At 43.3% G+C, this 27,710-nt stretch overlaps 1 protein-coding gene across 1 annotated transcript in view; it reads left to right on the top strand.

The window, feature by feature from the left end:
• The window catches only part of NELL1 (neural EGFL like 1), a 3,816,074-nt gene that overhangs the window by 2,470,760 nt on the left and 1,317,604 nt on the right, over nt 1–27,710 (top strand). The window lies entirely within an intron of this gene.

Below are 27,710 nucleotides of genomic sequence, written 5' to 3'. Positions count from 1 at the left end.
TTCATTAATTTTAGGCTGTGAACAATCGGCAAGGATAAAGATCATCATTAAAAGCAGGACATAAACAGAAGATTACAAAAAGACTAAAACCGACAATCTGAGGTATGTCCAGAGTATGTACATCACCGTACTGTCAGGGCTAAATGGAGAATGACAACATGTCCCCGCTTGTTTATAGGTTCAAAGTTAAAGAAACCCAGTCGAATACAAAACAATACTTGCGGTCCGGCGACAGCTGGAAAACAGGTAATAACAGTGACATTCAGTACAAAATGGAGGGAAGCACACAAGATATAGACAAAATAAGTTAAAACAAATTTTTTTGTTTTGCGCTTTTAGATAAACCTAAAAGACAGAGCCCTGAGGAGAACCTGACAAGTGAATACACCGGGTTTGTAACATAAAGAGAATAGACATCAGTTGCCTAATAGACCACAGAATTAATTTATGGTTGTATAAAAAACTTTGGTTGCATTAACTTGTTGTTTATTTAAACTTTGAGTCCAAAGCATGATTCTTGTCTTTTCAAGAAAAAAATGTTTGTGTATATATCAAAAAAATACTCGTGTATATATAAATGGTGTATCTTTGTTGTAGAAATGTATTGTGTTTATGTGTAAATGAAGTAAACCGTCAAGTGTCCTTTTCATACATGAAATAGTGAAAAACTGAAAATAATAAAACAAAAAGGTACTAGTGATATATACCCAACTAACCCAGGAGTATCACTTGGCTTTTTCCTCAAAATAGAGGACTCAAAGAAGTGTGTAGTTGGTAAATTGCTTTTTCATATAACTTTTAGAAAGTGGACATTTCTCTTTACTTACTGCTCTTTGTGTCTGGCAGCCTGTTTTAAATAAAATCTGAGTTGGGTAACAGCTACACTTTGTGCATTCCCTCTAGACAGACACAAACACAGGAAGGTGAGGCTCATGTGCATTCTAAGCACTCATCTGAAATCATTTGCAGTATGATGGATCTTCCTGGGCGAGGAAGAATGGGAGGGGCTGCCACTTACATTACACGAGGTAGTGTCCTGTCCACACATAAAACACTGATCTACCCCCCACACATAGCCTGGTAGACAGGACTGGGTTGAAAGAGATATTTGTGTACTTCAGAAAGTTGCTTTGAAGTCACCACCCTACATCAAACTACTTTTGGGTCTAAGTACTGGGCTTCTGACCCACACGAATCAGGCACTACTCAACTTGTAACTAAAGATCTGCCAGTAAAACTGCTGTGCTTCTTAAATGACTCAATTGTACTGCTGATCTGGAATGCCTGCTTTTCTGTTTTCTGCCCTCTTTTACTCTGCTGAAGGAGAGCTGGACTCTGCCTTGCCTCCTAATGATCTCCAACAGCTTGCTGGCTTTCGTCCTGTTTCCTGAAAGCTCAGGGAGACAAATGACTTTTTGTAATTTTGCTTGTGCTGTGGGACTCTGCCATCTGTGAGTCCTACCCTTACTTGAGGCGTCCTCTCCAATTCTGGGCCTCACAAGTGAGTTCTGCAGCTAGTTTGCTACAAAATGGAGTCATCGTCACCACGGTGCCGATCATAATCCAATGTGGGTTCGACGTTAGACCTGACTGCGGGTTCGATGATGTTGCATTGCTGATCCGAGGTCCCGAAAGCAAGGCATGACTGTGACACATTAACCCGACTGCGTGAATAAGGACCGACGCATCGCTTTCACTGCGTAGATGAGATTGACGCATTTCATTGCTTGCGACAAGTAAAGGTATTGTGTTCAGCATGGCCTGCGTGGATCCTGTAGCTGGCCTGCACTTCCATGAGGTCAGTCTGAACTTGCTCTGGTCCAGCACGACCAAAAGTAACCTTTTTAGCGCTTCTTGCTACCTTTAAAATTCAATATATCCACCTCTATACATTGGATTTGTTTCATTTTGGTCTTATTGTGTTTATAGTATAATACTCTATTTTCATAAACCTGTGTGAGTATTTAGCTTCCCCTGACTAGAGTGGTGGTTCCTGCCTGGCCTGGGTGTTCACTTTAGCCAACCAGGAATCTAATTTCTAACTCTAACTCTATAAAACTGTTTAAATCATATGCCATTATTTTCAGCGCCAAAGTAATTACACCAGATTTTTATTCTTCATTTCCATCACATATATCAGGTTCTCTCAAACTATCTCTATGGCACAATCTTAAGATAGTATGTAATCATACCATCACATTGAGGAATTCATGGCTACATGCTGGTATTTTTTACCTTGGAGATCTTAACCTCCACTGGAACTAACCTAATTACCCTACAACCAACATTCTCAACAAACTTCTTGAAATTAGCGACCTCAAGCAGCTTTTCCTCTCCCCCACCCACACCAAAGGAGCTACTCTAGATGCCATTATCTCTAACCCTGACCTTATCCAACATCATCCCCATCGATTGGTCTGACCATCATCTTTTCCTGTTCACGATCTCCCCTCCACACCACCCACCAAGACAGTGACCAGAAATATTAGACAAATCCCCCCCGGCCTGTTAGAAACCCCACTCTACTCTAGCTATCACCCTTGGTATACCGGAGGGTTGTAAGATAATCAGAATGGACAGACCCAAAAAAGTTGGTGGGGGAATAACTATTGTATTCAAAGACAATATCTCGGTTTCGGTTCTCGATCAATGGTGCAACACGGCTTTTGAAATGATGATCTTTAGGATCGGTTCATCAGCCAAACACAGTAGGAAAGGAGCTTTGGTTTATCTTCCCCCAGGCCTCATAAAAAGTACTTCTAAACAGTTAGTGGAAGCACTAGCTCCTCATGTGGGCCCAGATAAAGATTTTTTGCTGCTCGGGGATTTTAACATCCATAGCAAGGAAGAAAATAATAGTGAGGTACAATCCTTCCTGACCGACCTATCCTTAATGGGACTAAAACAATGTAACTGTGGACCCACACATCAAGCAGGGCACACTTTAGATATGATAATATCCAATTTTCCAGGTATCGAATGCTATGCCCCTAAACAGTACCACTGGACAGACCACTTCGTGCTTGAGTTTTCTATGCCTGAGAAGGGCGTATGTTCCTTCCCCCCTGTTCAAATCCCATCCAAACGAAGGCAATGGCATAAAATTACTAACACTAATTTTGAACAGAAATATCTCCCCCCTCTCATCCTGCCTACAGATGATATAAATACCCCTCTCTCAAAATGGGATCTAGCCATTAATACTGCGGTACAATAAATTGCCCCGATAAAAACTTTTAAAAAGCGACTTGCAAGGAAACAAGAGGTCTGGTTCTCGGAAGAACTACGTAGCCTTAAACGAAGGGCTAGAAAGACAGAAAAAACATGGAGAAAATCCCACTTGGAGGAAGATTAAACCAATTATCAAAAGGCCTTAAGCATATATCACAAAGCTATACGATCTGCACGCAAGGACCATGTTACCTCACAGTTGGATGCAGCTGGCAACGATTCTAAAGTTCTGTACCAGATTGTTAACACTTTTTAAAAACCTGTAGCATGTGAAAGTGCAGACATGGCGTCACAACACTTCTGCGATAATTTCTCGAACTTTTTCACTGAAAAAATCGATGCCATTTATGAAAAAATAGAGGCACTTATCCCTGCCACGACTAGCCAGGATAATCAAACTTTGGTACAAACTGTGCCTACTAATTCCTATTCATTTAATGATTTCCCTGAAATATCCTTACTAGAGGTTCAGAAGCTGCTCACGGACATCAAAAGTGGGAGCCCGGCCGACTCACTTCCAGCCAGGCTTATTGGTCCTTTAGGGAGAAGACTTGGTCCTGACATTCAGAGACTGGTGAATCTCTCACTTACAATAGCAAAGGTCCCACAACAATGGAAAACGGCCTTAATTAGACCAATTAGGAAAAATACATCTTCCCCCTGGACCAACATGTCTAACCTTAGGCCGATTTCCCTGCTACCATTTTTAGGGAAAATCATCGAGAAGCACACCAATAAACATCGTTCTAACTACCTTGAGCAATCAGACAGCCTTGATCCATCACAGTCAGGTTTTAGGCCAAAATACAGCACCGAAACGGCCCTGCTGTCGATAACGGACAATCTACGTATGTACCAGGACAGTGGTTATTCTGTTGTCCTGGTGCTACTTGATTTATCGGCAGCGTTCGATACCATCTCACACAACATCTTGATCGAACGACTGTCTGTGAGTGGAATCGGCGGCAAGGCACTGGACTGGATTAAAAGCTTCCTCTCCAACCGCACCCAATGCGTCACCATGGGTGAGTTTAGGTCGGAAGAGGTTAAGATCACCAAGGGGGTCCCGCAGGGATCGTGTTTGAGCCCGACCCTGTTTAATACCTATGTGGCTCCCTTGGCAGAAATAACCAGAGCCTTTGGCTTCTGCCCAGTGTCGTACGCTGACGATACGCAGCTACACTTCCCCTTTAAACTACTTACACCGGAGATTATACAATCTTTCTCCGATGGGATGAAGGCAGTAGCGCGATGGATGTCTTCCAACTTTCTTCAATGTAATGTTGGGAAGACCGAGGTGATGCTCTTCGGTAAAGCCAGGGTCCAATGGTCCCCTGATTGGTGGCCTCTGGATTTAGGCCCAGTCCCTGAACCTAAATCAATAATCAAGAACCTGGTGGTACGACTGGAACCGGAGTTGACCATGAAACAGCATGTCAACATCACTGTGGGATCTTGTTTCCACGTGATAGGTCTCCTCCGTAGGATATTTCCTTTCCTTCCTGACTCCCATAGAAGAACTTTAGTTCAGGCTTTAGTGATCAGCCGTCTTGATTATTGTAATGGTCTTCTGGCAGGTGCAAATGAAGAGGTTCTAGACCGTCTGCAGGTAGTGCAGAATACAGCAGCCAGGCTGGTGCTCAAAGCACCTCCCAGATCTCCATCTAAACCTCTATTACATAAACTTCACTGGCTGCCCATACGTCTACGAGTGAAGTTCAAGACCTGCTGTATTATTCATAAAGGTCTTCATGAACTAGGATCAGAATATTTGGCTAGAAAATTTGTCCCATATGTTCCTGCCCGCACCCTTAGGTCCAGCGAACAGCTGCTATTAAATGTACCCAAGATCAGTAAAACCAGGCTAGGCGGCAGGGCCTTGTCTGTGGTGGGTCCCAATTTCTGGAACATGCTCCCACTGTCATTGAGACAATGTTCCAACCATCTTCGTTCCAGAAAGAACTTGAAAACGTTTTTGTTTAGTTCATTTTAGCTAATTTCCCTTTTCTTGGGATTATGATCCTCTGTCCTAAATAAATTTAATATCTTTGCTACCTCTATAGTTTCTCAGGCCGGCTGTCATAAGCGCGGAGATACTCCTCCGGGAGTCTATTCATAGCGCTATAAAAACCAGCAAATAAATAAATAAATAAATACACTCCAATTCTAACTCAGTCTCGGCGCCCCCTCTTCTAATGCTAATGTACTCACTGAGCACTTTAACAAAACTGTCTCTGAGGTTTTAGACCAACTCGCTCTCTAACTCGCCATGCTAAAAAAAGTCCCCTCTAAATCATGGTTTACCCTTGACCTTAATAAAGAAAGACGCTCACTTAGACTGGCTGAAAGAACATGGAGACAACACCCTTTCCCATGCCATCTTGCTCTCCTCAGAAATACAAGATCCTCCTATAAATAACACATCTTTTCAGAAAAATCATCTTTCTTTCATCAGCAACTCGCTCGCGCCAAAAACAGACCTAGAGAACTGTTCAACATTATTAGAAATCAAACCTCACCGGCACTCCCTAACCCGGTGGCCTCCATCAACAAATGTGAAGAAATCTGCAACTTTTTCAGTGAAAAAATCGCCAAAATTGACAGCACTTTCCTCCCCCCTCAACCCTCACCCATCCCTCAAGACACCCAGGTTACTACACCCTGCCCTCCTCTCCCTCTGAACATATGTCTAATTCCTTCATTCCTCCGCCCATCACACATCCCTCCTGAACCTATTCCCTATATCCCACCAGTCAAAAATAATGCCTCATGGCATAACTTCCTAACCAAACTCAAACCATCCTCCCACACTAAAGACTCCCCCTTCCGCACTCGTTCAAGACCTCAAACACGTTATTGTTCCCTACTGGACCAACATCATTAATGCCTCCCTCTCTACAGGAAATGTCCCCACCTCACTTCACCTCGGACAAATCTTCTCTCCCAAAAACAACCCTCTCCCCATCCAAACATGGATCACTGACCTTAATGTCCTAAACTGCTCACTTTCCCTCGCTGAATCTCTCAAATCACTCGGCATCACCATCAACATTAGACTCTCACTCAACTCCCATGTTTGAGAACTCTACAAAAAGTGCACTCTTCACACTCCTGCATCTCAAACAAATCAAACCTTTTATACCAGCTGCTGACTTCAAACGAATTATCCAATCTCTAATCCTATCCAAAATTGATTACGGGAATGCCCTTCTCTCCGGTACTCCCAAAATCCACCTAGCCCCCATCAAATCCGTACTCAACCTTGCGGCGAGATCAGCAACTAACTGTAAACGTTGTGACCGTATCTCCCCTGCCCTCCTGACCCACAAATGGCTCCCCATCGAAGGCAGATCCTCTTACAAAATTGCATGTATTACACACAAAGCTCTCTACCAGAACACTCAAACCTACCTCTCAACTAAACTCAAACAAGCTGGTGGTGCCCGATCGCTGAGAAGCACCAACACTCTTCTTCTCATAACCCCCCTTCTAAAAAAAATACATCAAAATCGTGCTCTTTCTCTGGCAAGGCCCCAACCATCTGGAACACCCTCCCCAAAGACCTTTGATGCAACCCCTCCTATGACAGCTTCAAAAGGAACCTTAAAACTCACCTTCTCAATAAATTCCTGTGGTAATTAGATCCCTAGTCTCCCCTCTCCATACCCCCCCCCCCCCCCTGCTATGGCCACTTAGTCCTCCCTGGCATACTGTATAATTACCTTTTACAACTACATTATGGTCATCCCAATTCTGTTTTCTGTTTACATTATGTTATCTTAATTATCCCTTTATTGTTGTATGATTGTTTGCTTAATTTGCTTAATCTATTATGTATTGTTGCTCTCCTGTTAATTTTCATTGTTGATGTGAAGCGCTCTGATACTCTTGGGTGTAGCTAGTGCTATATAAAACCTTTTAAATAAATAAATAAATATGATAAGGGTGTTTTATTGTTATTTTTTTCTGAATTACGAAATAAATTCTTGTTATCTGATTCCAAAGCCCATAATTACCATTTTCCATGGAATGCTATATTTACTTGCTTTCCCACTTTATTGCCCCAATAAACTACCTCCTATTCAGAGATTTGCATTAGGGCTTTTTATGCTACTCCACATACAGTCTAGAAATTGTGTAAACAATTAAATACTACCTGTACACCTTACTTGTGGGAGGTACTGGAAAGCGAAACTGTCTATATAGAATTTTCTGTAAATGACGGTAAGCATATTTGACTAGAAAATATACCCAGGTGGTTTCCTGTGTCTTTATCACAAACAAATGCATTTATTCTGTTTAACTGTTTATGGATTCCATGTAAATTACACAAGGCTTAGCTTATTGATACCCCTCTTTGTTGACATAAAGGGTCTCTAAAACATGTACATTTTAATGTACAATAATATCATAGTTGTGTATACATGATTGGTATATTATACAGAAAATAATTTCCATCACTGATACACTGATGTATTGCATGGTTATATGTAAATCTGTTGCACTCTTCCAAATTAGCAGAATCCCATAATAAACTACTTGACCTTATGATCTCTATAGCCATTACAACCATTTTTGCTAATTGGAATATCCACTGTAGTATTATCCTTTTCATACATGATAGTCTTGAGTCACATATACTAGGTGTGGAGCTCAATTACCTTTTAAGAGAACATGCAAAAATACTCCAATGTGCCCAAAGATTTGGAGAAGATTCATGACTATATTGCTAAACACATGTAATATATTTATTAATTATATGTATTGTTTCTTATTCATGTGATCTGCAGTTTGTGACATCTGGGGTAGCTCTTGTCTGTTTCTTCCCCAACATTCCTTTTATTCTAGCTACATGATTTTTAGTTATTATAGGTATATGTATAACCCAAATATGGTATTTTAAAGTGTTAAGATATTTATGTCATATATATCAATACTGTGTACTGTGTGTGTTCTCTGTTAACTTTGAAAAATCAATAAAATATTTTGAACTACAAGAATGTTATTTACTGAATACTTTTAGCTCTGTGGTGCAAATGGTCACAATGCACTGAACAGGGTGTGTAGTAAGGTTTTTATTTTTGTTTCTGAAATGAAACATCAGTCTTCCCAAACACTAACAGCCCCAATTCTTAAGAAACCTGCACAGCTTGGAAGTATTTTCACAGTGCACTGATTTGGTGCCTTAAAGAATTATAAACAAAGTATTAAGCTTTGGTCTAAAATGGGAGAAATAAAGTGATAGCCATGTAGTAGCAAATGGCACAACGTGGAGCCAGGAAACCTTGATTCAATCCTGGCTTACGCTTGAACACATTTTGTGTTCCTAAGCAATTTGGAGCACACTTTGTCATCCTAGGCAATTATGTTTTCTCACAGTGCCTCTTTGTCCTTCATCATCACATGAGTGCAGTCTTAAATACATCTGTTTAGGGTGGGCACTGCAGAAACACAAAACGCTGTAATGTAACTCCATGCATAGCAACATCCTAAGCCACATATAGGGGCCAAAGATGACTGACTTCCCTCTTATCTTTCCAACAGAATCGTTGTCAAGGCAGAGGTGGAGGTGCTTGAATGTTTTTAAGTTCATGAATAGAATCTATCACTCCTAACAATCCTCACTCAATGCAATGATATACTTTAATATATTAAACTCAAATGAGATGCAGTCGTCTCATTATAAAAAAATACAGGGGCATATTATTAAGGGGGTTTATCTCCACTTTTTTGGCTTTAAAAGCCAAGAAAGCGGAGATAAAATTATCTCCCTATTACCTAGTTGTCCTTAACACCAGTTAGCGCCAGCTAGTAGGAGATAGCGACCATCTTGGGCCCCACTTTGCATGTCAGTGATATTTATCACTAATGACATGCAAAGTTGGCATGCCAAGATGTCAGCGACTGAAAACAGTCGCTAACATCGCTATCTCCTATTACCAACTTTTGGAGATAATCGCGTTAAGTGCAAATATCTCCAAAAGCTAATACCTGCCCTGAGCAGTTCTAAGCCACGTTATCCAATAGGAGGTGGATAACATGGCTAAGAGCATTAGCTCGGTAATGCATGAATATCGCTGACTTTTCAGCGATATTCATGCATTGCGGCCGATTTTTATCGCATTTGCGATAAACCTTGGTTATACCAAGGTTTATCTGCGATAAAAATCGCCGCAGCTCAGCAGTAAATTTTTGTCTCTAACCAAGCAATATCGATAATTATCGCTACTGCTTGGTAATATGCCCCACAGTTTTGAACTTTTAAGTATCTTAATTATATATGTGCTGGACTCTCCGTGCTAAGTAACAGCAAAGCCCTCACCTCTTTTCCCCTGTATCCCTGAACGTCCACGCTGCTTTTGATGATCCTGCAGAAGACAGGAGTCAACCAAAAAGCAAAAGGAAGATGGTATTATAGTGAGCTGTGGTATAACCGGAATGCTATAAATCCATTTCTTTTGCATTGTTTATTTTATAAAACAACAAGGTGCTGGCCATCACCCAGTAGCAAATCCGGCCCCCACCTACAGCCGAAAGGCAGCCAGTCCACCAGTGTTGGACATTGCCTGCAGTGTCTATATGGTCCTTTTGTCCTGAACCACCCACATGCTATCTGAGGTCAGGTGGATGGCCACTGCATAGATTTATATGCATTTTATGGGCATGAAAGATCCTTTGAAACAACTGTTTGTTTATGAGTTTATTTGTTTATGATCGTTTTTGCCACTTTTTTCAATTTTTTCTAATTTCATTGTTGCTTCACCATAATATTCATATGCCTATTATGTATGTTTTATAAGCCTTTGAATGTCATTAAGCAGCATATTCAAAGCGCTTTGATGTGCCAAAGGGGATGCACACTCAGGCACATCAGGCCAGTTATCATGTTGTTTGGTTAGCTACAGTGTCTTGCAGAGCAGTATTTGAACTAGCCACAGGCTAAGCCTTGTTCAGGGGAAGGAAGAGACTACCTTGATGGCCCACAGTGGAGTAATGTTAAAGTAGAAAGTTACAGTTATAGGCATTTGATCGGCTGAAGAATGGAAAGGTTGAGAGCAGCAGACTTTCCTAGGACATTATACATGATTTCTGAGGTGCCAGACTGTAGGTTTTTCAGAATAGGTTGGCCTTATTCTCTTTAAAAATGCGGGAGTCTGTGAGAGAGTTTCCTAGAGGGTGGGGCGCTACGGATATGACTCTCTTCCTGCACACATTTTGAAGCCGTTTGGGGACACTGCTAGAGAGTCAGAGTAGAAGACCAAAGAAGGATGAACTCAACGTGGATGGATTTTCCCCTCAGTCTTCCTGATACCCAGTCCACACTCTCAATCACCATATCAACTTGTATGTCAAAGTCTGAAATGTTTTTATTATAATCTCATGAATATTCTACTCTCAAAACCAAGATATGTCAGTCACAGGTGCTGCAGCTGATGAAATTCTCTTACCATTGGCCTCTAGAATAACCCACTCTTCTTGTCTTCAAAAGCATTATTCTCATTTGTTCCAGCAAAGGGAAATATTTGACTCTAAAGTCTTTGTGTGCAGTCAGTTTGGCTATCCTGTGGTGAGAGGGCTATGAACTTTAGTTCTATTGTGTTGGAAGAGTAATTGAGTCTGCCTGGTGGTTTGTAGCACAGTCTGTTTTGGCATTGGAGGGACATGAAATAGTGCTTGGCTAGACTCTCGAAGTACAGTCAGGACAGCAGACCATAACCTTTTATAATGGTGGCCAGTAGGAGTAGTCGTGGGTGGGTAGAAGGAATTGTCCGGTTGCACCACTTCATAGTGCTGACAGTGTTAATAAATATAATAAGATTTTTTTTTTAGAGATAGGCGGCAAGTGCCCTATCGCAGATAATCTCTGGTGGTTCCTATTGGTAGAATACAGTTTATTGGGTTATTTTCCAAAATATGGTTTTTGTTAAGGCGGGAGGAAGAGAAGGGCTGGCCACAGGTGGCAATGAGTGGATAGTGAAAGTGGCATTAATGCCTCCTGACTAAGTGGTGAGGGGCTGGTAATTTACTAGCAGCCCCCAGTGACCACAAGGGGGCAGTGCAGATAGTAAGTCAGAAGAGTAATGGAATGTTTCAATAGATGGGCTGTGTGCTGACTGGGGGATATTTTGATGAGGTCACCAATTGATAAAGTAGAGTACAGTTGTGCTGAGGTCCTCTTTAAATCAGGGAGAACAGCACTTGAAGAAGGTGGCCTAGCCTGTTCCTAACATAATTCTTTAGAGAAAAGCAGAACCCTAGTTTCACTCATTCCTAGGAATTTGATTGGAATCCATGATATGTCACTGGAGCAGCTAAAATGCAGATGTCTAACCTCCTGAACTGTTTCCATGAGGTGAGGGCATGCCTCACTTTCACTGAGCTGAATGACATCTGCTACCAATACCCCTCTATCCCACAGACCATATACCTCTTGGGTTCCTATTTGATGTCCAATGCAAAAGTTGCAGTGCAGTTCAGAAGTTTTTGTAGTTATAACAAGAGTTGTCTTTCAATTGTCTGATTGAGCTGCACGGATAGAAAAAATTAAGGCTGCTTACTCCAGGCAGAAGAATGTGACTTAAAACACTATTGTTTAAATTATTTCATGAATTCAGAACTTGTTTCAGGCAGAGTACGTCTTCTAGTCCCTTGGTTACTCAAAGTCATGCAGCTTCCACACACAATCTACCATGCGAAGATCTGGTAGGATGTGATGCACACAAAGCATATAAATGCCAATGAACCAATACGAACTACACCCAAACACTATTTTGAATAGATTATGCCAAATTTAGTAAGCACAATGACAGCACAGCACCATAACCACGTCAAAAAGAAATCCCTGGGAACACAAAAATAAGAGGTATGCAATACAAATATAGGCAAGATTCAAGACCTGCTTATAGGGCGATCAATTAAACAATCAATCAGAATCTTATAAGACCAGATTCAGGACCTGCTTATAGGGCGGTTAATTAATCAGGCAATCAGAATCTTATAATATGCAACTACTCACCCGTGAGGGTCTCAAAGCACTGGGTGGGGGTGGGGGGCTGGAGCCAGGTTTTCCTACTCCTGCAGAGAGATTGGAATATGAGTTGTCTGCTATTGCTGGCATTGCTGTGGCTTTTAAAACTTGCTTCACCTGCACCTGGAAGCCTATGGACTTGGCTGGCGCAGAGTGTGTCCATTTTTCCATCAGTATTAGTCAGCATCAAACATTATCAGGTCTTTTGATCTACCGCCCTCCGGGGCGTGATAGTGCCTTCAGGAAAGCCCTTCCTGAGCTGGTAAGCTCTCTCTCTCTGCTCTCCTCTAACATTACCATCATCGGCGATCTTAACATACACTTTGATGCCGTGGAGATACCAGTGGTTAGAGGTCTGCTGGACGACCTTGAAGCAGTACAGCTACTCCAACTGGTCCGTCATCCAACCCACGAGGGAGGTCATATCCTCGACCCGGTCTTTACAAACCTTCAATTGGCCGAGGTCTCACCCTCTAGACCCATGGGATGGAGTGATCATCACCTCATTGAGCTCTCTGTCACTATGGTGACACAATCCATTGGGAAGCCTGATAAAACATCTTTCAGGCGGCCCTGGAAAAAGCTCAAATTGGAGGATTTCCATCGTCTCCTGCTCACCACACCTCTGGCTCACTCGGACGACGTCGCACCCGGGTATACCATCTTTTGCGCCTGGATTGTTAAAGTCCTTGACGTATTAATCCCAGCCGGCTGGAGTAGGAATCGACATTCTCAGCCTAATCCCTGGTACACGGAGGCACTCTGGTGTATTAAAGCTACCTGCCGACAAGCCGAAAGAGCATGGAGGAAGAACTATGATAAAGACCTGAAAGTATGCTACCTGGCCAAGGTAAAGACATATCACAGAGCTGTCTGCCGGGCCCGAGCTGATTACTATGCACGGGAGTTCCAGACGAGCTCTAACCCGTCCAAACTGGTTTTTAAAGTCTTGAAGGAGCTCACAGTGAACAGACTTCCTATTACGGAGATCTGTTCCCTTGCCCACTGTGAGTCGTTAGCCAGCTTCTTTGTGGAAAAAGTAAATGCCATCTACCGCTCTTTTCCCAAAGCTGACCCTGACAGTACGACCTTGACATTGCGTACTTCTCAGTGCTTGGCCTCTTTCCCTATACCATCGGAGCAGGAGTTTAATCTCCTAGCAGCCAAGGTCAAGTCTGGCTCACCAGATGACCCTTTGAGACCTGCCCAGTTTATGGACTCGGCGTCCTTTTGCCTTCCTCCCATCCGCCATCTGGTGGAGCAATCCCTTACCATAGGTTCAGTTCCACCTAGTTGGAAGGCTGCCTGCGTCATGCCCATCATAAAGAAGCCTGGATTGGATCCGTCGAAGCCGGAGAGTTATCGACCTATCTCCCTTCTTCCCTGGGTGGCAAAGATTACAGAGGCCCATGTTAATAACATCTTAACAAACCATCTGGAATCTGCACATCTACTAGATCCTACACAGAATGGTTTTAGATCTGGACATAGTACAGAGATGGCACTTTTATTCATGGTCGAACATCTCCGCTCTGTACTAGATGCAGGTCAAACGGCGGCACTGGTCCTCCTGGACCTCAGTGCCGCCTTTGACACTGTATCTCACACCATTCTTATCCGAAGGCTTGGTGAGGCTGGTATCTCAGGCAGGGCGTTGGATTGGTTTCAATCGTTCCTTTTGGAACGATCCTTTCAGGTTGTAGTGCCACCGTTCAGATCCAAGTCCCATGCCATCACTCAAGGAGTCCCGCAGGGCTCGGCGTTGAGCCCCACTCTCTTCAACCTCTACGTTCAACCTTTGGCGGAGGTTGCAAAGAGTTGGGGTCTCACCATGGTATCATACGCCGATGATACCCAGCTGGCGGTGGTTCTTAACGGGGACTCTGACCAACTGGCGTCGAACTTTGCGGACGGTTTGAGGGCTGTTGCTAGTTGGCTTACGTCCAACTGCCTACAACTCAACGCCCTCAAAACTGAGGTGATGGTGCTGGGGGAACATCCTGATCGGTGGGGTGCCAGCTGGTGGCCTAAGGAGCTGGGACCTCCCCCTAAACCGGTCTCCGAACTCAAAAACCTTGGCGTCTGGTTGGATTCCAAACTAACCTTCTCGTTCCACACTAAGAAGGTGGCATCCACGTGCTTCGGCATTTTGCGTGGTTTGAGGCCTATCCTCAAATTTTTTGATGCCCCCACACGCCAGATGGTGGTCCAAGCCAGCGTACTATCGAGGCTCGACTATGCGAGCTCACTGCTCTTTGGCGCCAACCAGGCGGTAGTCCCGTGACTTCAACGGGTGCAGAACGCGGCAGCTAGAGCCCTGGTGGGCCTGCCACGCTTCTGCTCAGCCCGTAGCACAATCTTCAATCTGCACTGGCTGCCAGTAATCAGGCGCATAGAGTTCAAGGCCCTCTGCTTTGCCTTCAAAATTCTTAAATCTGACACCCCTATCATCTTTCAGCACCTTTTGTCTTTGTACACCCCTTCGCGCAGTCTTCGTTCTGCTGGCCAAAATCTGGCACTTGTCCCCCGATTTCAGAGATGCAGACTGGGTGGCCGATCGTTTACGGTCTTGGCCTCTAAATTATGGAACGCACTTCCTGCCTACATCCACACTCTGGATGACCTCTTTGCTTTTAGGAAAGCTGTTAAAACTCATTTCTTTCCTCTGCCTTACTAATCACTCCCCACTTTTTCTGTGTTATTAGTTATGTTACCTTCTCCAGTAATATTGCCGGGACGCCCCTTACCTGGGGCAGCTGTGCGCTTAAAAATTCAAATAACATAACATTTATCACACACAGTAATAAGATTTATCGTAACAGGCAGATTTTGTATGGTGCCGTAAACAACAAAATCAGCATAGTATTCCCCAAAAGCTCAGACTATGCAATAATTATCGCATCCTATAAATACCAAACACCTATTATTGTCTGCAGTAATGATCTCATCTTACTAGGACCACTTCTAGCAGGGGTCATAAGTTCCTGTTTTTTGAATATGTGAGTGAACACTAAAGAGTGCGGGAATCACCTGGTTTTGATACTTTACCAGGGCATTCTGTGTACTAAATAAGGGCGGGTGCTAACCACGCTTTGTGACAGACCCATTACACCTGGGAGGAGGGCAGCTCTGTAAGCACCGGGAGAGGATTCAGCTGACCTCTACGGTGTTCTGATTAATGATGTCTGTAGACAGTATCATCCCCCAGAGAAATAGAGCATCTTTCTGTTCTCTGGATTGCTGTGAGATATTTCTCAGTTCAGTACGCATGGCATCGCTGCCTGCGCCCTGCCACCTCCTTTAAACCGGGATTTACACTCCCTGAGGCAAGGATGTACTTTAAGTTAAAGACCATTGACAGCTGCTTCATTTGTTGCCACTGGGACATATTTTATACTGTTCTCCACATAGAAAAAGTGTGACTCGTACAAACATACAGAGAATTCCTGGTTTGGAATCTCAGACAGTCAGAACGTACAAAACAAATTAATGGAAATATGAATTTTTAAATCTAATGACATTGAGGCATTTATGCAAGCACATAAAACGTCTTCAATTACTCTCTCGTCTTCCACGGCCAGGATATGGTTCCCCTCTTCTAGGGTTTGGTGTGACTGCTGCCCCAAGTAGGCTACGGCGGCAACGTGATGCTTTCCCCAGCGAGTATGGCAGTTGATGCAGCACCGCACGCGGACTCAAACCTGCTCCTCGCCAATGTAAAGTTGTGAGGTCTAGGCCCATATCCTTTGTAAGAAAGTGTGACACAGACACGGTTTGTATAATATTGGAACTGGCCCCAAGCACATGCGCTCAGGCCCTTTTATTGGCAGAGTCACCTGACTGGTGATGTCTGTGCTGGATGGGTGTGTGGTGGGTGTTGAGGTCAAACTGGGAACCCAAAGCAGTCCTGCCAATGTTGACGGACTACCCCAACACTGGGGGCCGATATGGCAGCAAAGCTGTCCCCCAGTAACAAAAAAATGACCCCTACCGCTGCATAATCGACCTACGCCCTTAGGGGAAATGCAAAATGCCCACTACAGCCTCACAATACACCCCTGATGGGTGTATGGTCAGTTCTCAAGGGAGTAACTGGTCAACTGGTCCATGCTGAAAAATGGAACCTGTCCCGCAGGACACTACACATAGGACCACTCGTTTGGTCAGGCCAGTACGTACGACTGTCACGACATACCCACACTTGAATGGGTCATGGAATTCATTGGGCTTCCCTCATTACAAGATTTGCGGAAGCGCGGCGCGCAGGGGCTGAGTCACCAAGCGTGCGCGCAGTGCAATCATTTAGGGGCACATTTACAATAACTGGCGCATCCCTGCATATCATACCATACCATAGATGCGCCGCATTTAAAATGTAGCACACCATGGGGCAAAAATGGCAGAGATGCGTGACGCATCTGTGCCGGAAAGGCGGCGCATTGCTGGAGTTGCGTCGCAAGTGTGACGCAGCTCCAGCAATGCTCCGGGGGGGCCTTATCTTTCCAATGCTGCATCAATCCTTACGCCTGCTTCAAGCAGGCACAGGGTTTTGACACAGCATGGGCTCAAAAGTGACTGAGTAAAATCTTGTAGATTTCGCTCAGCCACTTTTAGGAGGCGTTCCTGCGCCGAAACGCCCCTCCCCTACGCAGGATCGTCACCTTCTTGCGCAGGGCTTTACAACGTGACGCATCTCCCAGATGCGTCACGTTGTAAATACCCTGCAGCATGGCGCATCTTTTGCGCCGCCGCTGGTGACGCAACAGCGGCGTAAAAGAGGCGCAAGGGGCTTGTAAGTCTGTCCCATGAAGCGTAGAAGCTTTCAGTGTGGGCGAATCCATGTATTAATTCGATCCGCCTCTTGTTCGGTGCGGGGACTGTCCTTCCCGCGCCGAGCGGGGCACCCTCCCTCCGCGCGCACACAGATTACAGAGCCTCGCAGGCTCTCAGAGCTAAGATTGCTTTTAAACCGAGCCGGTGCCCCCGCTCGGCCCTCAGCTCTGACCTCTATTGATCAGATAAACTCCGGTGTAGCAGGATAATTCCGCGCGGATAGACGATCCTGATCTCTGCCTCCTGCTTTGTTATTTCACACAATCCAGGTGAATACTTTTACCAATTTAATTTTAGACGGCGGCAATTACATTAACACACACAAAGCTTGTATCCACAAAGAGGGGGCTGAAAGACGCCCTGTTTATAGATTGAATTTTGTCAATACCATCCCCGGAATGGCCTCTGTGAATCAAATACTTTAAAGTGGCAGCGATAAAATATAACTCTAAATGCTCTACTGTTGGTTTTTCATGTTCTGCTTTCAAGGAAGGGGGCAATTCATCCTTTTAATGCATTTAATTTAAGCTATTAATTCGTGCTAGACAAAGCCCTGTCTTAAACTAGGCTGAACAATGGAACTTCCTGCTCTTATAAGTGCAGCTTTTGTCTCGGATGTACTTCCCTAGAGAGGCGCGTGGCAGTATCATGATGGGCTTTGAAGGCGCAGCCGAGGGCCGAGTGCCTGTTTCATGCTCCTAATGGGCGTAAATTCAATTCATTTAACAAGATATTCCTCTGATTTAGTGGTTTATTTTCACTGTGCACCTCGGAAACTGTTACATAGGTTTGCCTCTTTCTGTTTCTGAGCAGTGGAGTCTGAAAATAAACCACTAACACAGAGAAATACTGAATTATTCAATTAATTGGCTTTACACCTGATAAAACAGGCTCTCAGCTCTGTCCAGCCCATTGTAAGAATTTGCATTACTGGTGGGGGGAAGAGGGCTGGGATAAAATTCTGCTTAAGCAAGAACCACAAGGGTTACAGGGTAAAGTCACAAGTAAACCCTAAATTAATCTATGCTTAACCCTCGGGTGGCTTCGCTCAGAGCAGTCAGGCTTAACTCAGAGGCAGTGAGTGAAGTATTTGTGCTACACTGCAAACCTTAGCACCAGTGGCGGCTGCCACCTATTTTCGGAGGTAGGGCAGCCACAGGTAACGGCAGGGTGTTCAGGAGGGGGGTGGTGGTTTGGAATAATATAAAAGAAAAAAAGAAAACTCACCTGCTGCTACGGTCCCACTGATGGCTGCCTCGGTGCTCCTCTCGTCAATGTCAGGCAGGAAGGAGATGGGCCCTCAGGGCACAGGCTTCACACTTAATCCAGCTGCTGCACTCACATGGGAGCAGCCCCAGGATTGGTCTGACCGGCCCCGTTTGCCGCTAAGACAGGTGCATGGAGCTTGTGCAATTTCTCCAACCCTGCTGTGTATTACGGCAGGTTAGAGAAACATAGGTGGGCATGTGTGTTTGGCTTGCCTGGGATCACTGACCAAACACACATGCGCATTTATGAGTGCACTCTACTCCTCCCTGACATGCCCCGCCCTATAGTTATCTCAGACAGACAGCATACAGAACATGACAATAACTGTGCTTTTGTCATTTTATTTATCATCTGCTGGTGTGGGTTGTGGGGCGTTGCTCCTCCACCATTACACAGGAGCCGCCCTGGACTAGCACCTAAGTAAACACACTGCAGAAAGATTCCATACCAGTTTAGAAAAATAGCATAATTTTCAATTAAAAAAAACAAGACCGAAACAACAAGGGACTTATAAGTAAATTAATTATGCAAGCTGGAGATATGCCAGTGTTACGAAGCTGTAAGTAGTGAGCGAATACACTTCAGCACTAGTCAGCAAAGGTAAAGTGCGCAGAGTCCTAGGCCAGCAAAAATGGAGGAGGAAGGCAAAAACTCTGAGAGAGGACCACCCTAAGGCTGACAGGTCTAACTCGCCACAAGCAGGTAAGTCAGAGTGAGCACGTGCAACCAGGGAAGCCCAATGAAACCAAAGAAAGACTCTCAAAAGGACCCACAGGCCAGAGTCACATGAGGTCCTCGAGCAGCTCACCAATGATGCAGGCCCAGGGTGCAGAGGGAGTGATGAGGATGAAGATCTTGATAGCAAGAGATGCTGGAGGATGGAGCTTCTTGGAGCCCGAAGATCTCTGGTGAAGAATGTCAACAAGCCTTGGCATTGGCAAGTCGTCACTGTACACAGGGGTACTATTCCAGCAGTTCTAATGAGGGATACTATTTTCAAACTTGCTGTGAAGACAGTGCAGGCCTCGAGGGAGTTGAAAAACTACCACCTGTGTTGCTGAACTTTTCAGAGTCTGTGGGAACTCAGGAACAGCAGACCAGTCAGCTTAGTTGCGGTGCAGGCAGATGCAGGGCAGTGACTCCTTCACTCCAAGGGAAATTCATTTGGGTGTCTTTGATGCCCACAGGCCTGGAGAAGAACCTGCATGGAGCACAGGCACAGAAGACTAGCAGGACGATGAGGCTAGGAGCATCAGGAATCTTCCAGATGCAATCTTGGTTCTTAAAGTAAAGTCCAGCGAAGTCCGAAGTGCCAAGACAGTTGAAGATGAAGTGGTTTCAGATCTGATTCTTGTCCCATGATGAATCTAAAGAATCACCCACAGGTAAGCCCTTAAGCACCCTAAAGAAACGATTGGCATTATTCAGGGGTCTCTCCAGAGGAGGGCATGGACAGTGGGGAGGACACTCCCATGTCCTTTGTCCAGTTTCACGCCAGAGTGGGAGCCAACGCCTACCTGACCTGGTTCCAACTGGAGTAAGTAAAGAAGGCACCAAATGTGCCCTTCACAGCAGTCTTGTGGCACTGGCAAATGCCCCCACCCTTGCCCAATACACTAAGTCCTGTCAGGGGCGTGGTCACACCTCCCTGTGACAGGAATCTTATTGTCCTACCTGCCACTACTTGAACTTGATTCAGCAGCATGAGGGTAGAATCGTGTTTCTGGTCATAGCCATAGCTTGCTGTCAGACACTGGGAGAGTGGTACCGGGAGGACAGAGGGCTTACCCGAGGAGCCCCACAGTGCATGGAATCATACCTTCAACACCGTTTACAGTGTTGGACGTATGATTCCAACATAAAGAAACTGGATTGGAACTGCATCACTGGTAATCAAAAAAGTCCATAAGCAATTAGCCATGCATATTAGGGAATCATAGTTTGATGTGGAAAAATAGCTGCTAATGCAAGAAATATAGCGTTTTCCTTAATTATTTAGTTCACAGAACACACCACCAGCCAACACGTGTCATCCTTTTAAGAATAGGACTTCTTCACGGCAAAAAGTCAATATGGGGCAAAAGCCACTCCAGACGGTTGTAATCTGATGGTAAGAATTATCCCGAACAAAGGCTGTAGCAAGCTTGCGCCCATTTGGAGAAATGGATTATGCTGTGTTACATTCCGAGCTATAGTGCATTAGTTAGGTTGGATAGTCTCCTTCACTATGTGCTATACTTAGTATAATGTATACATCTAAAGTTTTGTATGTGGCTATCAAACCACGTGCTTCTCTCAACTGCTCCTATTTCCGCATTGGATTACGCTTTTCCTATCTGTACAGCTTGGCTTGGAATACTAACTTGCAACACGTCACAGAGGCCAGGCTACAACCTTTGTTCAGGGTAATTCTTAGCATCAGATTACAACCGTTTCGAGTGGTTGTTACCACATATTGACTATTTAAATCTAATTTTATTATACAATCTTTTTCCATAAGAATATCTCTCAATAGATGAATTCCCTCCATCTTTAAATGTTGATACTTCACAAACTGATTTAATTTTCTCAAATGTATCACAAGTCTCCACCCTTTCTCTGTTTTCTCTACAACAAACAAAGTACTCACAAACTTTTTCTTTTCCTCCTCTATCTGAACAATTGTATTTTTCCAACATCTGCAAAATAACCTCCTCTATTACTTTTTGTAATTCCTCCTGAAAACTCAATACCTGGGTATGTTTTCTTGAACCGGTTTCATGTCCAACTCTATTGAATAGCCATCTATTGCCTATAGAACCCATGTATCTCCTGTTATCATTTTCCACTTTTCTTTGAAAAATGTTAATCTTCCTCCTACACATTTCGGGATAGAAATAGAAATATTGTTCGTACTCACCCTGCCTCTGCCCATTATTCGAAAATTGACCTATTGCTCTATTTGCAGATACTCCTTGATATCCTTCTTTGAGGGAAGAACTACACCCCTCCTTTTCCTCTAAAATATCCTTGTCCTTGATTATGGTACTGGGCTCTGAAACTTACACAGCTGATAGTTTGCCCTCTCCTACCAGCCCACCCATAAAAACTAGAGTATCCAAATACTCTTCTCACTGAACTCTGTGCCTTATCTAGGTAAAAGAAGGTTCGTACTAAATTTGTAAACGATCTCACCAACCACCTGAAGATCCTCACCATCCCCCGCTTTCAGAAGGCGAGGACAGGTGGAAGGGCATTCGTGGTAAGGACCGCTAAACTATGGAATTACATGCATCTGGAGGTCCATCTCCGCTTGATTGACCTAGACCTGCCTTCCGGCGAGCTCTAAAAACCTAGGGCCTCATTTATGAGAAATAACGCATCGCTGCGTGATAGCAGCGATGCGTCACTTCTCAGTGTGCACTCCTTGTGACATTCCTGATTCGTCATATTTAATCTATGACGCATCATGTCGCAAGGAGTTACAGATACGTCAGTATTTCTGACGTATTTGTAAGCGCAACAGTAACAAATTGCTGGAGTGTGTCACAAAAGTGACGCAACTCCAGCAATGCATCCTTTTACATGGGGTTTCGGAGAAACCTAACCTGACAGGCTTGTTTTTGATTCATAAAGTAGTTCCACACACAGAGACCTATTGGGATGTAATCCTAAAAAGTTTAGACAGTTTCGTATAGGTACACTGCCTTTAAGGGATTTTACTAGTGGTTGGCAGAAGTCGGAGTCTACTTCTTGTCCCTGTTGTTCTGAAAGCAAAGAATCAATAGGTCATTTTCTATTTGTATGTACTGCTTACCACGAACTACGCCATAAGTGGCTGAAGCCAATATGTAATAGATTAAACACCCGGGTGACCAGAGAAGCACTGATCACCCTGAGATTCAACACATCCGAATGGTTATCCATAGGACTGGCAAAATTCCTTGGGTGGGCCTGGTTAATTAGAACTAGGTATGTTCGTAGCACTTCGAGCTGAAAAATTAAAACAGTCTGTTAGCCTATCTATCATATTTGGGCAGTATTAATGAATTGTCTTTTTCATATACAAATGTTTTAAAATTTTTATAGACGTCTTCTTATGTACATTTAATTGAGTTTTTTTAAACAAATTTTTCCTTGTCTGTTTAAAATTTTCATAATTCTGTTATATGGTTTGTATTACTATGTATGTCTTTTATGAAGAAAATTCGAAATAAAGACGTTAAAAACTGAAACTGATATCACAATAGGACTTATCAAGGTCCCCAACCATCAGATTATTTCATCCTCTTTCCTTTATGTCAGCACAGGGGCAGATATTTGGCAGCCTAATCTTTTAGGAATTAGACATCTTAGATACAGCCTACTTTTCTATGTTGCTCTTGGAGAAACCAAAACACACTTATTAATGTGAGAAGCATGGATTTTATTTGTTATTTGGTCAGCACATTAGAAGATTGATAAGCTTGTGCTCAACTTCGCACTAATTTAATTGAGTATGGATCAATTTGGACATAGCCTTGCTAAAGACGCATTTTAGGGATGAAACATGTTTCAGCAGAAATAGTCCATGAAGCAACACTCTCAACACATCTGTAGTTGTTGTTACAAAATTGTAAACATAGCAGTGACATTGTCTTGTACCTTTGTCTAAAACCACTAATACGTAAAAATCTTTCGAGTAGCTAATTATAATGCTATTACGCATATTTCAAATGTCACACGAATCCTACCTAGACTAATAAGCTTAAAATCATATATAACGTAAGAGTGCTCCATGGTTTTCTGTTTTGTAAGCCACAAGAAGCTGACTTCCCTTCTCTAATACTTTGTATCAGTGGTCAGCACATCAGATCCGTGTGTAGAGCATATGGATCGTGGCTCTAGGACAAGAGTCTCCGGAGCAGTTAATCCTGTTTTCTCCACAGCGGGTTACTCAGTCAAAGCATTCTTCGTGGTACTGACTGTTTTGAAATGTTTGCTCACAAAATCATGCAGTGATGTGGAAAGATGTGAAGTAAAAGGAACTGGATTGGGCCGCCCCTAGCTGCTGGACCTAAAATGATATACCACTTTCATCAAGAGAAGGAAACTGGTGCACTGGATTTTGGATAGAAGCGGACCCAAATTCTTGTACAGCTTCAGAGACTTGATTTGCAGTGTTCGGACTTTCCTTGATTGGTAGGAGGTCCAATTTAGAATGTTATTTTGTCCCCTTGTTTTAGCGAAGACATCCCAGTGCTTTTACTGGCATTTGCAGAGGTCCTCAACAGTTTGCAACAGTTAGGCTCCAACTGTTGTACAAATCCTGCAATGCCGTGTACTATTACAGATCGCCAAGATCTCTTTAGTTGGTAATAGGTAAATAAACTCTGAGATAAGATCTGGTGACAAGAAACTGTATTCAATTTCACTTTACGATGGACCGCCCAAGGGCATTCACCTATGGCAACTGTAGGTGAACAAGTTGAGTCTAACGGGTGATTTATGTTTCACTGATGCTGCCGGAGTATGCACAAAATTTAGTTACACGAAATGACCCTCCGGCCATGACAGTTACCTTCCCAGTTTTCCTCTCCTGTCCTAGAAGACCCCCTCCTTATCTTCCAACTCCTCAGGTCTTGCCCCACCTCCTAGCGCCTGGCATCTGGGGGCTGGATTTGTCGCAACCGCCACCTGCAGGGATATGAGCTGGAGGAAGCTGCAAGTCTAGGAATGAGCACACCATCACACCACTTTAAAACTACAGGGCTCTAAGAGAACAAGGAGAGAAATGCTTCACCGCTGCTGTCAGAGGTGAAATTGTGGTAGAGGCAGACAGCAGAGGCTCTTTTAGACAGAACTAGCATTTTTAGCTCTTTAGGCATTACGGGTACAGTGCTAAAGTCAACTTGAGCCAAATTTTAAACCTGAGACGTGGAGGTAGGGCTCACTGGGCTGCTTCTGGTCAGGGATTTAAATCCTCCCCGGAACTTCCACCTTGCCCGAGTCTTCCTGTGGGCCGGTCATCTTCTGGTCAGTCCAGCTCTTCTCCATTCTTTCCCACTCAGCTTAATTTGAATTCCGAATGTATGACAGAGGATTGCATTGTGCTCCAAGACTCACTCACTCACTCGCTGCCACTTCCCTTACTTGTACTAGTATTGGAGAATGTGTAGTTCTTAAATAATTAATATCATCCTGCAGATCAATTCTCAGTAAAATATGAACTTTGAAATATTATCATATAACCCTCTTTCAAAAAACATTCACAGCTAAGAAATATCTCACCAGTGTACACGTCACATCAAAGTTATATCCAACAGCTTTTCTTTGTTGACATATACCATACTTCATAAATATTGTCCTTAAAATGTGCTTTTTGCGCTGAGTATACCCACAAATATTCTAATAGAATATGTAAAGCATTACATCTTACATTCAAACAACACGTGCAATGTATATTTTTATCTAAAAATACAGTCATTGCAGAAGAATATGAAAGGACTGGATTCACCTAAATCTATGGGTTAAGCAACAGATCCTAGGGCTGAATTTGGTAGGGCACCAATATATGTCAATGTCTTGCTATAGACACTTTATCGTTCAAATACCTCAAATTGTTTTCTTTGCATTTACATAGTAGTGGAGCTCAGCTTTGGATATCTTGAGTTTAAAGTTAGTATGTGCTAATACAGATATCCGATCACATATGTCATTAAAAGCTTCTCTGACATTTTCTGCCAATCTCGATCCGCTATACATTGTCTTGTTTTTACACAGAGTGGAAATATTTTGGGTTGCACCATTTCCGATGTGACTTGACATCTGATCATATTGGTGCAGGATAAATAGCTCTAGGCATTTAGGTCAGTTCTAGGCCTTGGCCGAGTTCATGGAGTTCTACTCGCAAAGTGTCACAAAACTCCGCCAAGCTCCACGGAGTTCCGCAAGTAGCGGAGTCTATTGAATCATGCTGCTTTTACTTATTTTAAGCACCAAGGGTTTGTCCTGCACTGTAGAATCAGCGCAAATGGCACTCCGGGTTGAGCCAGAGGTCACTGCTGCTTTCTGCCCCTCCAGTGAACATTCTACTGGTGCGGCTGCTTCCTCAACGCAAACATCAGATATCTCAACGTAAGCAGTCATAACGTGCTGCGACTACCCGCATTGAGAAATCGCGCCGGGGAAAGGTCTTCTTTGCAAGTTTTTTCTGGCCAACTTAACATTGGTGAGCCGTGTGCAAGAGAAAACTCCGCTCTGTGCCACTTTGTAAAGTTTTACAGAACTCCGAGCGGAATGAGCAAAACTCCGCAAACTCTGCCAGTGAAGCAGAATTCGTCACCCACCTCACCCCATTTTTATGGTTTGGATAATTACTGAGGGCTCTAGAGACAGAAGTTTTTTAAACAGTTGCCATCCACAATATCCCAATCAAGTTTACCACTTAGGCAAACTAATTCTACACCATGTTAAAGTGTAGGGTGTATCATAGCAAGATAGGCTGATACAATAGATCTTAAAATCTCGACTACACTATTTGAGCCCACACAGAAAGTTCTTTTGCTTACAGGAATTTGATATACTCATTCCACTACAAATTCTTTCCGAATAACTGGCCTAATTTACAAGACCCCTTGTGGCCCTTCTAAGCTACCATAACATCACTACTTTGATGTTCAGGTGGCGCAATGTGCCGTAGCAAATTTACAAGACCATGTGGCTTTTCATGACTGTAAATATGTGCCTCTTTCACGCAGAAAACTATGAGAAAAGGGCATTCCATGAGTGTTGTTGTGGGTGTTCTAAAGCAAAACCCATGGAATCTGAAGCATTCATAGATTCACAAGAAATCGTAAACCACGGAAGGCATCAGAATCTACCACCAGGGGTGGCATTAGGGAGGTGCAATGAAGAGAAATGTTTTCATTTCTCCTTGTTTTTTCCTTTTTTTATGTGTGCTGCATGTCCTGTATTTGCAGCAACAAAATAGTATGATACATTTTTGGTGTGTCTTTTGGTTGGAAAATAAGATTTTTTTTTTACGTAAATGTTATGTGATTATTATTTGGAATTGTGTAGTTTATGTGTTGTAAGTGTTTTATGTGATGGATTGAGTTTTTTTTAAAGTTTATTCATTTTCTTATGGTTGCATTTTAGTTTAAATAATTTATATATAATTGTAATATCCCAGTCTTTATTAACTATGGAATTTATTTCATTTTTAGACTAATGTAATAAAATATAGTTATTGTTTAGAAACAACAATGATTTGTCATGTTGGTTTAGATTTGTTGATAGTTTTTGGGGACTTTGCTAGGTTACTGTTGGACCTGGCACTTTTTGCAGGGTTATCCCCAAACCTTTTACCTTCCTACTGTATTTTGTCTGAACTGTTTTAGTTGGCTTTAGGACTCCGGGCACATCACCACTGCTATTCCGTGCTAAAGCACATGCTCTCTCTCCTTTAAAGTTAGTTTGATTTGTCTTCACTTGTTTGGCATGTTTAATTTACTTGTAAGTACATGCTACAGTGGTATCCCATAAACCCAGGGCTTGCGTCACCCACAGAAGTAGTCTTTCAAACCTGCCTCAGGCCTCTGCCAATGCAGAGCAGCATTGTGCAGTTTACTGCCACAGTGACTTATAGTTAAAGTTACTTGCCAAGTCTGAAACTCCCCTACTACTACATATATGTCACCCCTAAGGTAGGCCCTATGTAGTCCATTGGGCAGGGTGCTGCGTCAGTAAAAGGTAGGACATGTGCTTTTTTTGTGTTACATGTACTGGTAGTGACAAACAGCCTATTTGGTTACTCACTGCTGTGAGTGCTGCTCCTCTCATAGGTTTGCATTAGGAATTACCTGATACGTTTTTCAGTAGTAATTTCTGATCCGAAAGGAGTACAATTGCCATGTTTGGTATGTTTGGAATAATGGAGAAAAATCCTGCTTATTGGTGAAGGTCGATTTTTCATTACTATTTTAGAAAAGGCACTTTTAGAAAGTGGACATTTCTATGTGCTTGTGACTCTTTCTCCATTGCAGCCTGACTCCAAATCATGTCTAGGGTAAATGGAGAGCTGGGCTTGTGCATATGTACCAGACAGATACAGCACAGGAAGGGCTGAGGTGGGACAGAAGTGTCTGTGTCCATATGCATACTGAATGATCTTCCAGGGCCGGGCGAGAGGGAGGTGTGGGGCACTTACATGGGTATAGGCTAGGCCCTGCCTTCACACTAAGGGCTGTTTGCCCCCCACTGATGTCTGGAGCCAGACCTGTGATTAAATTAGGTTGTTGTACATTTCTAAAGTTTGTTTAAAATTTGTTTAAAGTTACTAGCACATGAAAGACATTTTGAGTATAAGTACAGGGGCTCTGACCACATG

Source organism: Lissotriton vulgaris, chromosome 2_2, assembly GCF_964263255.1.
Source record: "Lissotriton vulgaris chromosome 2_2, aLisVul1.2, whole genome shotgun sequence".
NCBI lineage: Eukaryota > Metazoa > Chordata > Amphibia > Caudata > Salamandridae > Lissotriton > Lissotriton vulgaris.
The sequence above is the reverse complement of the archived record's forward strand: the minus strand, read 5'-3'. Positions and strand labels throughout refer to the sequence as shown.